This window comes from Macaca mulatta, chromosome 7 (assembly GCF_049350105.2).
Source record: "Macaca mulatta isolate MMU2019108-1 chromosome 7, T2T-MMU8v2.0, whole genome shotgun sequence".
Taxonomy (NCBI): Eukaryota; Metazoa; Chordata; class Mammalia; order Primates; family Cercopithecidae; genus Macaca; species Macaca mulatta.
In genome coordinates this window covers 134,215,617-134,228,945 of record NC_133412.1, presented here as the reverse complement: position 1 = coordinate 134,228,945, position 13,329 = coordinate 134,215,617, and the positions used below count along the sequence as shown (strand labels likewise).

The following is a 13,329-nucleotide window of genomic DNA, read 5'->3' as shown; positions in this document are numbered from 1 at the left end:
ATTCCAGACATTGTATGAGGAAGCACTGTGTAACTCCCTGTTCAGTTCTGTTCTGTTCTGATCACTGGTGCATGCAGCCCCCATCCCATAGCCCCCGCTTGCACAATATATCATGACCCTTTCACGTGGACCCTTTAGAGTTGTAAGCCCTTAAAAGGGACAGGAATCTTGATTTCAGGGAGCTCTGATCTTTAGATGTGAGTCTACCAATTCTCCCAGCTGATTAAAGCCTCTTCCTTCCTAAAACTGGTGTCTGGGAGGTTTTGTCTGTGACTGGTCCTGTTACATATCTTGGTTCCCTGACCGGGAAGTGAGGTGATTAACAGACGGTCGAGGCAGCCCCTTAGGCGGCTTAGGCCTGCCCTGCAGAGCATCCCTGTGGGGGACTCTGGCCAGCTTAAGCAAAATGGATCCTGAGAGTACTCCTGGGTAGGCAACTGCCCAGGTGGAACGCCTCACCACAGGAGTGCACAGCAGACCCCTGTGAAGGATTAACGCAGTGACTGAACACTGGGAAGGAATTGGTGCTTGAAGTCCTGACATCTGGAAAACGGTTAAGACCAGTCTTGGAACTTGCCTACTCCATCTGAGTGGAAGTGTGGCCTGATCACCCACAGCTTGTCTGTATCAGCACTTTGGTTTTGGTTTTGATTTTGACTGGATTTGAACTGTTTTGGTTTTGATTTCAGTTCTGACCTTTGGATTTGAACTGTTTTGGCTTTGATTTCGGTTCTGACTCGGCTCAAATTGCTTGATGAATGAGTAACTCCTTATCCGTCCTTTGGTTTTAGCTTTAATTTTGATCTGGTGTGAATTGCTTGGTGAGTGAGTGACTTTTTTCCCCTTTTCCCTTCCCTCTTTGTGGTAAGAGTGTTTTGTCCCCTGAGAGAGGAAAATGGGTAAAACACAGAGTACGCATACCCCATTAGGAACTATGTTGAAGAATTTCAAGAAAGGATCCAATGGGGACTATGGAATTGCTATGACACCTGGATAGCTTGAGGCTTTGTGTGAGATAGACTGGCCAGCATTAGAGGTGGGATGGCCATCAGAAGGAAGTCTAGACAGGTCCCTAGTATCAAAAGTATGGCACAAAGTAACTGGTAAATCAGGACACCCAGATCAGTTTCCATACATAGATACTTGGTTGCAGCTAGTTTTAGACCCCCCCCCCACAGTGGTTGAGAGGCCAGGCAGCAGCAGTTAGTGGCAAAGGGACAGATAGCCAGGGGGGATCTTGCTCCACCTGCTGAGAGAAGTCAGCTCCTAAGGTTCTGTCTGACCCAGCATCAGAGGACGCATGGCAGGAAGTGGCACCAGTGGTGCCCCCGCTTACCAAGAAGAGATACTCCCCACTCCTGAGCCCACAGCACCTGAGCCTCCACAGGACACACACCCCTAGACCACCCAGAGTAGATGAGAGAGAGAGGAAAAGAGGCAAAGAAAGAGAAGAAGAGAGAGAGAGGAAGAGACAGATGAAGAAGGAGTGAAAGAGTGAGAGAGAGAAACAGGCAGAGAGAAGAAGAGACAGAGACAAAAGGAAAATCAAATAGAGAGAGACAGAAAGTCAAAGAGAGAAAGAGAGAGATATACAAGTAGTTAAGAAAAAAAACAGTGTACCCTACTCCTTTAAAAGCCAAGGTAAATTTAAACCTTTAATTGATAAAGGTCTTCTCCGTGACCCTATAACACTCCAATACTACCTTGTTGTCAGTGTAAACAAGGGCGTAGCCTGAAAGCACTGAAGCCACTGACAACCCGTAGCCTTTCCTATCAAAAATCCTTAACCCAGTACCCCGTGGATGGCCCAAATACATTCAATCTGTAGTGGCAACGGCTTTGCTAACAGAAAAAAGTAGAAAAATAACTTTTAGAGGAAACCTCATTGTGAGCACACCTCACCAGTTCTGAACTATCCTAAGTCCAAAAAAAAAAAAAAAAAAAAAAAAAAAAAAAAAGGCTTTTTGCTTCCCTGTGGGCTGCTCTTGCTCCTTCAAGTAATGAAAAGTTTTGTTACTACCTTAGTCCATCAAAATACTTCAGCACAAGTGTACTACATGCATTACTATTGATCTGTCTTACAAGAAAACCTAGATAGTGAGGAAGAAGATGAGAACTCCCACTAATAAGTGAGATTCTCAAAGGGGGGAAATAAGGAAGGAGACCACCTCTCATATTGTCTTCTGCCTAATTTCTGCCTCAAAGCAAAGAAAAAAGTAGGAGTTAAAGAAAAGGCTGAAGTGAAATTCAATAGTCAAACAGCCCGGCACCACACCCCAGGCCTGGTAGTTAAAGATCGACCCCTGACCTAATCGCTTATGTTATCTATAGATTCCAGATATTGTATAAGGAAGCATTGTGTAACTCCCTGTTTGGTTCTGTTCTGTTCTGACAACCAGTGCATGCAGCCCCCATCACGTAGCCCCTGCTTGCACAATGTATCACGGCCCTTTCATGTGGACCCCTTAGAGCTGTAAGCCTTTAAAAGGGACAGGAATCTTGACTTCGGGGAGCTCAGATCTTGAGACCCAAGTCTACCGATGCTCCCAGCTGATTAAAGCCTCTTCCTTCCTAAAACTGGTGTCTGAGATATTTTGTCTGTGACCAGTCCTGCTACACTTCCAGTGGCCTTGGACCATCACTCAACAGCTGTGTTTTCCTGGGAGACAACAACTTGGACATTTTGAACATGGATTCTTTTTGCTTGGAAATGATGCCTAAGCGTAATGGTGCTCACATTCGCAGAAAACAAACACCTATTCTAATCACACGTTTTCTCCTCAAGTCTTCTGAGGCAATGATCTTTTTCCAGACCCTCATTTGCTTTTTCCAATATAGTGAGTAAGAGGCAGTGAAGAGACCTGAGGAATGACGATAGAGAAGTTAGTTTACCAACTAAGATTCTTCCTCAAATGCCTAAGATCATCTCCCTGAGGTTTTACAGTTAGGATTTTGAGCATTGGGTCAGAAGAAAAGCATTGGCAAACAGAGGAGTGGAGTTTAGGGGAAGACCAAGCCATGTTCACAAAAAGCTCTGAGTAGAGGAAGAAAGCCAAGACACACGGAGGCAGCAGGTGCAGGCTCAGGAGGCAGCCTAACAGCAAGGAGACCTCATGCACGATGAAGAACACAGTCAGGGAAGGAGCAGCTGGCTTATTCACTGAGGGATTAAAACTGATCCCCACGGTCCAGGGACACAGAGAACTGCAGCAAATGGAACTGCTTGAGTGCTTCAGTCCCCAAGGGCCTTGCACTCTTCAGTTTCCTTACTTCTCTTTTTCTTCTAGAATCCAGTTTGGATGCAGGTTCCTCTTGGTTTCAGTGAAATCCTAGGCCTGTAAGAAAAAAGTTTCAGTGAGGGCTCCCTAAGGCTTGCTGACTGTAAAGTAAACAAAACCCAGTGGTGAGGGACTCCTTCTTCCACACTTCTCTAAAATTTCAAGGCTCTTTAAGAACACTAGATGCTTTCATATACAACTTAAAACTCAGAGAAGCACTAACCATCTTCATTTTTTTTTAAGATGGAGTTTCACTCTTTTTGCCCAGGCTGGAGTTCAATGGCATGATCTCAGCTCATTGAAACCTCCGTCTTCCAGGTTCAAGCAATTCTCCTGCCTCAGCCTCCCAAGTAACTGGGATTACAGGAACGTGCCACCATGCCTGGCTAATTTTTGTATTTTTAGTAGAGACAGGATTTCGCCATGTTAGCCAGGCTGGTCTCAAACTCCTGACCTCAGGTGATCTGCCTGCCTTGGCCTCCCAAAGTGCTGGGATTACAGGTATGAGCCACCTTGCCTGGCCTCCATCTTCAGTTTTACAGATGAGGACACTGAGGCGCAGAGAGGTTAAGAAACATGTTTAGGGGTACAGAGGTGATAAATGGCAGAGGCAGGCCTGGAGTCCAGGTGACTCCAGAACCTGGGCTCATACCTCTGCAAGGGTGTATGCCCCGGGCTGGGGCATCGACCTCAGGTCTTGAATAGCCCCAGAGAGGTGAAAGAAAGGGCAACAGAGACAATTGCAGCAGGGCTGGAGGAATGGGAAGGGGAAGGCTGCCACAAAGGAGTGTGTTCAACCAGCCAGTGAATGACCAGCACCCTCTGAGACTCTGTCCCCATGCTGAGTACTGAGGAGGGCACAAAGGAACAGAAGTAAGTGGTCCTTCAGTTGTGTGAATGAGGCCAGATGAGGGCAAGGAAAGGGGCAGCCCAGGGGCTGCACTGGGGGCCCTGTTGTGTGGAGCAGGAGGACTCCCAAGGCCCCACTCGGGGAGTGGGGACAGCCCCGTGGAGAACACACATCCTGGCTGAGGAGATGCTCCACGACAGGGCAACATGGGGCACAGCATGATCAGTACATGCCACAGGGAATATGCTGCTGTCCACTTTAACAACACTTTAGACACTGAGGTTAAAGTGACTTATGCACAAAAGCCAGGCACAGATCTCTTTCCTTGAGTAACACAATGGTGTGCAGAGTGACATCTGGGCTGGTTTTCGTTCCTTTTTTTTTTTTTTTTCCTTGAGACAGGGTCAAGTTCTGTCTCAAATAGTGAGGAGCGTAGTGCAGTGGAGTTCACTGGTGCAAACACAGCTCACTGCAGCCTCGACCTCCCGAGCTCAAGTGATCGTCCCACCTCAGCATCCAGAGTAGCTGGGACTACAGGTGTACACCACTATGCCTGGCTAATTTTTTGTATTTCTGTAGAGACGGGGTCTCACTGTGTTGTTCAGGCTGCTGGCAGGGGGGGAAGGGGGGTTTCATTTGTACTACAAAAGTAAATATTGAAAAATTTATGACATAGAAAATAGAAATAACCACCACGAGACTCTGGTGTAACTCACTGGACAATGACACAGAGCTTCTGATTGCAAAGTCTGCCGATTCTCTGTCTTAGGCACTCTGTCCCCAAAGCGGCTCAATGGGGCTGCACTGAGGCCCCTATCCCCACTGCACCACAACCTTGTCCCCTTGCAACTCTCTAGGCTTCTCTTTGCTGCATGCGAGACTACCTGTCAACCTGTTCCTCCTCATAGGGGCTTTTATACACCCACCGGAGTCCCGGCCTGCCCACTCAGGAAGTGCCCTGGCAGAGAAGATAGCACTTACCCAGTTGAGTATGGGTCTGGCTTTCATCCTCCATTGTAGCTGAGTATCTGTCTCTGAAATTAAAACAGTTTGGTGGATTCTCTCCCCAGGTTTGTGTTCTTCCAGGAGTGGGCACTGTCACTGCGCTCTGGAAACCTCTGTGAACCTGGTCTGGTCTTGTCTGCACACAAACAGAAATGGCTAGATGGAACCAAGGCCAACGGAAAGGGTTTGGCCAAGCCCCAAAGAAAATAAAACGATTCAACCCCAAGGAGGCAGACAGTCCTGATTCCGGGCACACGAAGTAAACGCCAAATGGAAATCCAACTGTTGCGGAGAGTGATTGCTCAGATGGGGCAAATGTGCTGTGAAATCAGCCCTTGGAAAATCATCTGGAGTTCATCTTAGTGAAATCCAAAAACAATAACTGCCTCCCCCAGCCTGCTCCAGAGGGAGCCTCAGGAGCTCCCCTTGTCAGAAGCCCGGAAAGCCGCTGCAGGAGCGAGGCCCCGGGTCTCCCGACTCTGCCCTTGTTTATTTACGAACCTGCCCTGAGTTTCTTTCCCACCTCAGTTCATCCCTCACCCCCACTTCCCGCACCGACCCCCCCCACCCACCACGGGAGGTCCAGAGCATTCATCATGCCTCTTGCATGACAGGCAGCGGAGACACAAATAAAAACGGGACTGTTAACTCCGCGGCTACCAGGCACAGGGATGGGGGCCCAAGCTCACACATTTGGGGCCTTAGCAGATAAATCCTGATGTGTCCCCCAGAGAGTTCCTGCTTCACTGGGGGAAGGTTGGGCAACCTAAGATTTTACTCTGAGACAGGGCAACAAAAGTTGCAGTAGAGAGAATTAGAAGGGGCTGCTGACACTTCCTGGAAAAGAGAATGAGCCCGAGTTGGGCTTTTCATTTCACAGTAAACATTCGAAACCGCCAGGGAAGCAGCTCTGGTCCCTGGTCCGTGGGGCCTATTTTATTCTGGCAAAGTGGCCTGAACTCATCTACATTCTTAGAGGTGCAGGAGTTCAGCCCAGGGAAAGACCACGTCCCCTCCAGCCAGGAGGCTTCTGAGTCTTTCCCGCGCCACACTTTCTGTAATTACTCCCACAGACAATGTTGGAGCTCTGAGTAATTGAGGAATTAGTTGTCACATGATGGGCTGGGTTTTGATATTGCTAAAGATCAAGGGACATGGGAGACTTTTTGGAGGACTGATGGTTTCTGTCCCCAGACCTCACATCTGCCCTTGACACTCTCCTAAAGTCTGAAGCCAACCCACTCTGGGTCTGTGATCTCACTTGGAAAATTCAGATGGTGGGGTTGAAGCAAAGTTGGAGGGAGTGGAGGGAAGGAGCGGGAGGATGTTTGTAAGCTGCTTAGCAGATCAAAGTGACAAAATGTCACATTTTCCAAGCTGGTTTCCAAAGCACTATGTTAATGGATCTTCCAGAAGTCCATCTCTTAACAACCCGAAAGAGGTTTGGTTCTCAGTGTTTTCTGCCACAACACACAAGATGATGATGGTCATAAGAGTGACACACTTCTGTGGACCAGCCCACACTTGTGCTCAATTCCCCACCTACGGCTGCCTCCTACTCCTTTCTTTCCCACCCAGGAAAGCCAATCGGAACAAAAATGAGTGTGAGGGGATTATGGGGTATCCTAGAATCCACTCTAGTTAAAAAAACTTAGTGTATGAATCATTCACAAACTTTCATACTTTGCCAGAAGGGGCATGACTGTTATCCATGGGACCGTGGTTTTACTGGGACAGCATTTCTCATGGCAGAGAAAGAGATCCACAGCTAGCATCGAGCTTCCTGAGAACTTGTGTTTGATCCCTGGTCAGCAGGGCTGGCTGTCCAGATTTCAGGGTCTGGCATGTGGGTGTGGGAGGAGGGCACATCACCCTGAGGCTGGTGTCCCCACTAATTTATGTGAGCATTTCAGCTCTCTTCCCCCCTGGTTGTTGTGGGCTAAGAAATCCCATGTCTGGCAGGGCTCAGAGTAACTCAGGTATAATTACACTGTCAAGGTGACCAGGCTCAGGATCACAGGGCCCAAAAGAAGGCACGAGACCCGAAAATGGAGCTGCACTCTCAGGTCGCACAGAAAGCAGATGCGGCAGAGGAGGGGCTGGCAGGAAGGGTCTTAGGACTTTGGGAGGAACAAGAGAGGAGAGCATGGGGAAATAATGTCTACGAGAAGAATTCCCAGAAAATGGGGTGGAAGGATTCTCTCAGCATCTAGAACCTGCTTTCTATGTCCTACAACTTGGGCCTCCAGAAAGCTGGTAACATCTTTCCTTTCCTTCCTGCCTCCAGCAGACAGTGCAGTTGAAAGCTCAAATTTCAGGGCTGCAAATTGAGCAAGGAGGGTAGTGACAGCAGTCCACCACACCACACACCAGCTGCCTTCTTCCCCCCAGGCCACCAAGCCCTGTTCCTCACACCATGGCCAGAGGGCCTTGGACCAACTATCACTTGGCAAGGCAGTTGCCCTCATCAACAGGCCCAGGGATCTTTTAAGTGAGTCAGGTCTTCAGACGTGATTGAAACCAAAATGGGCAAGGGGAGTCAAGGTTTTACTCTTCGTTTCCTTAGCATGCATTCCACAGGTGTTCCACTGTGGTGAGTGCAACAGGCACAGCCCCCCTCACGAGCGGTTCTTCCTCTGGTGGAGGCAGACAGGAAACAAATACAGAATCATCAGACGTCAGCTCCAAGATGGTAAGAGTTTTTGTCTGTTTTGTTTCCCCAGGACCTAGAATAGTGCTTGGCACATGATAGGTGCTCAGTAAACAAATATGTTAATAACCAAGGGAAAGTGTCGGAGTGCTAGGTGCTGTGGCCAGAATGAGAGTGTGCTGGGGCAGAGACAGGCCAGAGGTTTCACCCACAAGGTGCAGCTGGAGTGAGAACACGTCTGATGATGCACTGCTCAGCACAAGATGGTTCCATGATGAGTGCGTCAGTTTCCTCGGAATACCATAAGAAACCACAGACTTAAACAGCAGAAACTTACTGTCTCATGGTTCTGGAGGCTGGGAGTCCAAAATCAAGCTGCTGGGGGGTTGTTTCCTTCTGAGGGCTGTGAGGGCAGGATCTGTTCCAGGCCTCTCTCCTTGGCTTGTGGATGTGGCCGTCTTTCTCTCCCTTTGCATCATCTTCCCTCTATGTGTGTCTCCATGTCCAAATTTCCCCTTCTTGTAAGGACACCAGTCATAGTGGATTAGGGCCCATCCTCATTTTAACTCTTTAACGACCCTGTCTCCAGTTAAGGTCACACTCGTGAGGGACTGGGGGTTAGGACTTCAACATACTAATGAAAGGGGGCCCAATCAAGCCCCAACAGTAAGGATTAAATACATAGTAGTTGTTATTAATGATGATAATAAAATCAATAACAAGGAAAAGGTAGAAATAAAAACCAAAACAAAGCCATTAATAACAAAGTCAAAACTTTTGCTTCCAGCAGCTCCATGTAGCCTATGGGACAAAGGCCAAGTTCCCTGGCCTGGCAGTCAAGGGCTTCCACGGGGAGCCTTCGCTTGTTTTCCACCTTCCCTCCCTGCCTAGGCAGTGTCTTCCAGCGCTCACTTCATCTCTTCGTGAACATTGAAGGGGCTGTGCTGCCCCTAGAAAGCCCATTTTCCTCTTCTCTGCTTATCCAGCTTCAGCTCATCTCAGGAGCCCAGATGCAGGTGCTGCTCCTGCAGGAAGCACTTCCTAAACATGGTCTGCCAGTCAGCATCCAAACAGCCTCGAGAACTCTGAAGAAAAAAGGGGCTGCTTCCAGAGTGGGGAGGCTCAGGGAACCCAATAGGGAAACAGGGACCAGCAATAGCAGGAAGCCATCAGCTCCCCTTGTCCTGTCAGAGCTGTAGCTCTGGAGGAACCTGCCAATGCCAGAATCACAGCAAAACAGGGAGGAAGCAGGGAAAATAAATCCCGGCCTCACTTTTCCTCTGCTCTGAGCCTTCCTGCCTGCCGCTCCACCAGCAAGTCCACTGGAAGCTGGGGCAAAGGGCCTGTTGCTGCAGCCTGCAGCCATTGCATCCAGGGCACATGGCAGGGAAGAGTAGACACAGGGGTGAGTAGGAGGCAGACAGAATAATCAGCACATGTACTGCCTGTGTCAACCTTGCCCTTCTCTGAACCCACACGGTATTGTTTTTTAATCTGGACCACTTGTGTGCCCTGTAGTCCGCCAGGGCCACCTTGGCTAGGAAGCTCACTTCCAAGTGTGTGGCCGTCAACTATGGCTGGAGTATGAGGCTGAAAGCGGAGAACACATCAGATGCCTCCTCTGTGCCCTGACTGCTCCCCACACCTGCAGTGCTGAGTACAGAGCCAGGCCTGTAGTACGTGCTTAGTAAATCAGAGCTGAACACAAGCAGGGGTTTTGGAGATGAAGCATGGGTGGGATCCATGCAACTACATATTGAAAAATCACTGGCTCTGGAAGAGCAATTGTCAGGCCCATTTCCTGCTGCAGACGGAGCCAGGAGACACTCGGGGCTTGGCAACCTGACAGCGGAGGAGCAGCCAGGGAATTTAGCAGGAGACAGAGAAAATGAGCCCTGCGGGGCTGGCAAAGCCCCATCAAAAGCAGACTCAGGCAGAGTCTCCCTTCCCTGATTCAGGGGCCAACGCCGGGGTGGGGTGCTGGCTCCTCTGTGAGCCAGAGCGTGTGGGAGTCAGGGAGAACAATGCATCATTTTGGAAGCTGATGCTTCAGTCTGAGGCCAGGCATAGCTTGAGGGCCACAGAAATTGTCGCCTGAGGAGAGCACAGATGTGTCAGTCCTGGCGCCTGCCATGCCAGGTCAAAGCTCTCTGCCTTTGGCCTCAGTGGGTTTGGGGCTGGGGATAATCCCTGTATGCACCAGCAGAGGGCACCTGTCTTAATCGCAACCTACCCATAGGCTGGCCACTGATGCGTGTGGTGGGCATTGCAGCCTCCACTCTAGCATGGTTTTCACCCCAGAGGACCTGCATAGTCACTTCATTTCCCTTTCCAGTTCAGGAGTGAGTGTGTGACCCAATTCTGGCCAAAGAAATTTATAGGGAGTCCAGATGCAGTGACTCATGCCTGTATTCCCAACATTTTGGGAGGCCAAGTAGGAGGATTGCTTGAGGCCAGGAGTTCAAGACCAGTCTGGACAACAGAGCAAGATCCCATCTCTATAAAAAATTAAAAAATAAGCCAGGTGTGGTGGTGCATACCTATAGGACTATCTACTGAGGAGACTGAGGCGGGAGGATTTTTTGTGTCCCAGAGTTCGAGGCTGCAGTGTGCTATGATCGCACTACTGCACTCTGGCCTGGGTGATGGAGCAAGACCTTGTCTCTATAAATAAAAAAATACTTAAAAAATGTGTAGGGAAGTCTGCTATGTGCTTTTGAAAAAGCAGAATGACAATTCGTCTTCTTCCTCTGAACAATGTGTCTCAACGTAATGCCCATGACTGCTGCTACTGCCATCTTGCTACTACCCAGAAGATGAAGCCAATCCTGATGCTCCTAGGACTGAGAGGGAGAAAGAATATTAGTCTTTGATGAGATAATTTAGCCTCTAAAACAACCAGCCCTCAAACCACACTATTTCAATATTTCAGTTCTGTGAGACAATCAATGTTCTAATTATATATATGATAGGCTAAATATCAAATTATAATTAATTACATTATTTATATTCATGTAATTAGATATTACATATAATTAGATATAATACACTAAGTATAAAATATATATTTTTTTGGTAGAGATGGGGTTTCACCATGTTGCCCAGGCTGATCTTGAACTCCTGGGCTCAACTGATCTACCTACCTCAGCCTCCCAAAGTTCTAATTCTTTAAATCAGCATCAGTGGCTTGCAGCCAAGAGCACTCTATTCAATGCCACCTGAGAGATCATTAGCTAAGCCAGGTAGACCAACTCCCTCCAGGACCTGTTGAGGACAGGCAGCCCACAAGCAGCTCAGGAGATAACTTCAACAGTTACACAAGCATGTATTTTAATAGTTACATGATTCTTTTAACGTTTAATTTTTAAATATAAGCAGGATGTCAAACCCATGATACAATGTTTCTTTCTGAAATCTGTTATTTAAGTAAAAGCATGAATTATTTGTAAAGGAGAATATTAAGTAAACTACAGTACTGATGGGGGTCAGGACACACTACCTGAAAGTATGGCACCTTGGCATTTGAGGAAACAGCAGAAGCAGGAAAATCACTGTTGGACTTTCTCCCATCTTTCTCCCTTGAAGAAGGTCATAAGACCACCATTTGAAAGATGCCCTCCCTATATCCAGAGGAAATGAATGTCCTTATCTGTGAAGACACTGGGACACACAGCATATGAACAAATGGGCCTTGCCAAGTCCCCCTTCCCTGTTGATTCCCATTAGATCAAACCCTTTTGTCCTCCAGTCATACTTCTTCATGACCATCCACACTTCAACAAACCTAAGCATAAAAATACACAGGTTTCCCTGTTTCTTTGGCTCTTTATTTCTGAAAGCTCCTGTTGTCACATAAAACTTACATTGAATACATTTGTATGCTTTTCTCTTGTTAATCTGTCTTTTGTTATAGGGGCTTTGGCCATGAAACTAGTGATGGGTGAAAAAAGAAATATCATCTCCCCTGTAGTATAAATTATATGAAGTGAAATAATGGAATGTGACTGTCTGAAATGCTAGCCAAGTGGATTGAGGCTACTGTGGGGTTGACTGGCCAGTAAGGAGGCAGAGGAGCAGAAGCACCAAGAGCGAGGGACTTTCAATTCAGCAACTACGAATTGAGCACCTTTTATGTGCCCAGCCTGGGCCAAGTGCTCGGGTTACTGCAAAGAAGACGGTGACTTGTTCAGCTGTCCTGGTGCTTCCATCTAACCAGGAAGATGGACATTAACTAAATAACTTCACAACATGTTATTTAAATATAGAGGTGGTAAATCCATATGGGAGACAGAGGGGTGTTAGGAGTGCATATAACAGAAACACCTGGCTTCATCCAGAGGGATTGGGAAGGCTGTGGAGACAGAGAGAAGTGGAAAAGCTGTCTGGGGCTGCCCCACATTGGCCTCGCTCAGCTCCAGGCCATCAATATCCTTAAACAGGCTTTTGCTCTAGGAAGCCAAGTAACTGTGTCCTCCCACCAGAAAACTGGCATGTTGAAGTCCTAACCCCCAGTCCCTCAGAATGTGACCTTATGTGGAGATAGGATATTTAAAGAGGTAATTATGGTTAAATGAGGTCATGAGGGTGGAGCCTAATCCAACAGGAGTAGTGTCCTTTTAAAAGAGGAAGACATAGACATATGCAGATGGAGGACCACATGTAGATGCAGAGAAAACGGCCTTCTGCAAGACGAGGAGAGAGGCCTCAGAAGGAATCAACCCTGCGGACAACTTGATCTTGGCCTTCCAGCCTCCAGAACTTGAGACAATCCATATTTGAGCCATCCAGTCTGTGGGACTTTGTTAAGGTAGCCCTAGCAAACGAATATAGTGGCCTTAGTGAGGAGTTTTTGTCCTCTGCAATCAAAAGAGCCTTACTAATACTGGGAGCAAATAGGCTCCAGTTTGGGAAGGGAGGATCCTGGCTGGGCCTGAAGATATCACTGGGGCTGTCTGGGCACAGGATAGCTTCCTTTGTGTCTGTTCAGCCTCATTGTTCTTCCCATCCCCCCGTACGGGGAGCTTTGCAGCAGACACCCGCTTCCCTGCTGCATGGGGAGCAAGCTGGTAAGGAGAAACCCCCGCCCTGCCTGGTTATGGGCTCCCTGATGTTCTAACTGTGGATCAGTTGTAACAGTCCTGCAGGGAGGAGGGGGTTTACTGCCAGGAAGAGAAACCCCAGGAACCAGCCTTTCTGCTTCTCGGGACAGCGGGGGCCACGGGGTGGAGTGAGATTCTCCAGCCATGACTCATGCTAGGTTTCATGAGTAGGGGAAGTTAAGAGAGTCATAATGGCCGTACTGAAAAGCAGTTAAGTCCATTTTCACAGCAGCATTACACAGAATTAAAAACTGCACAATTTGATCCTATTTGCAACTACAGCTGCCATGAACTAACATATAAGCAAACTGAGCAGAGTGAACTCAGTGCCCTGATTCAGGCTCCGCACATGGGCCTGTATCCACAGTGCTTTGAGCTTCAGCAGAAAGGACCTCACCCTTCCATTCCATTCCTATTCCTCCGAACCACTGAAATCACATGGGTGTC

The 13,329-nt window shown here is 48.1% G+C and overlaps 1 long non-coding RNA gene across 1 annotated transcript; it reads right to left on the bottom strand.

Annotated features, from left to right (window-relative positions):
- Positions 1 to 780: 780 nt before the first annotated feature.
- Positions 781 to 12,508, bottom strand: LOC106999453 (uncharacterized). Its single transcript, XR_001446285.3, has 4 exons — positions 11,283 to 12,508; positions 8,121 to 10,626; positions 5,110 to 5,269; positions 781 to 3,335 (listed from the first exon to the last, which is right to left on the bottom strand). It is a non-coding gene; the product is annotated as an uncharacterized LOC106999453 (long non-coding RNA).
- Positions 12,509 to 13,329: the final 821 nt, after the last annotated feature.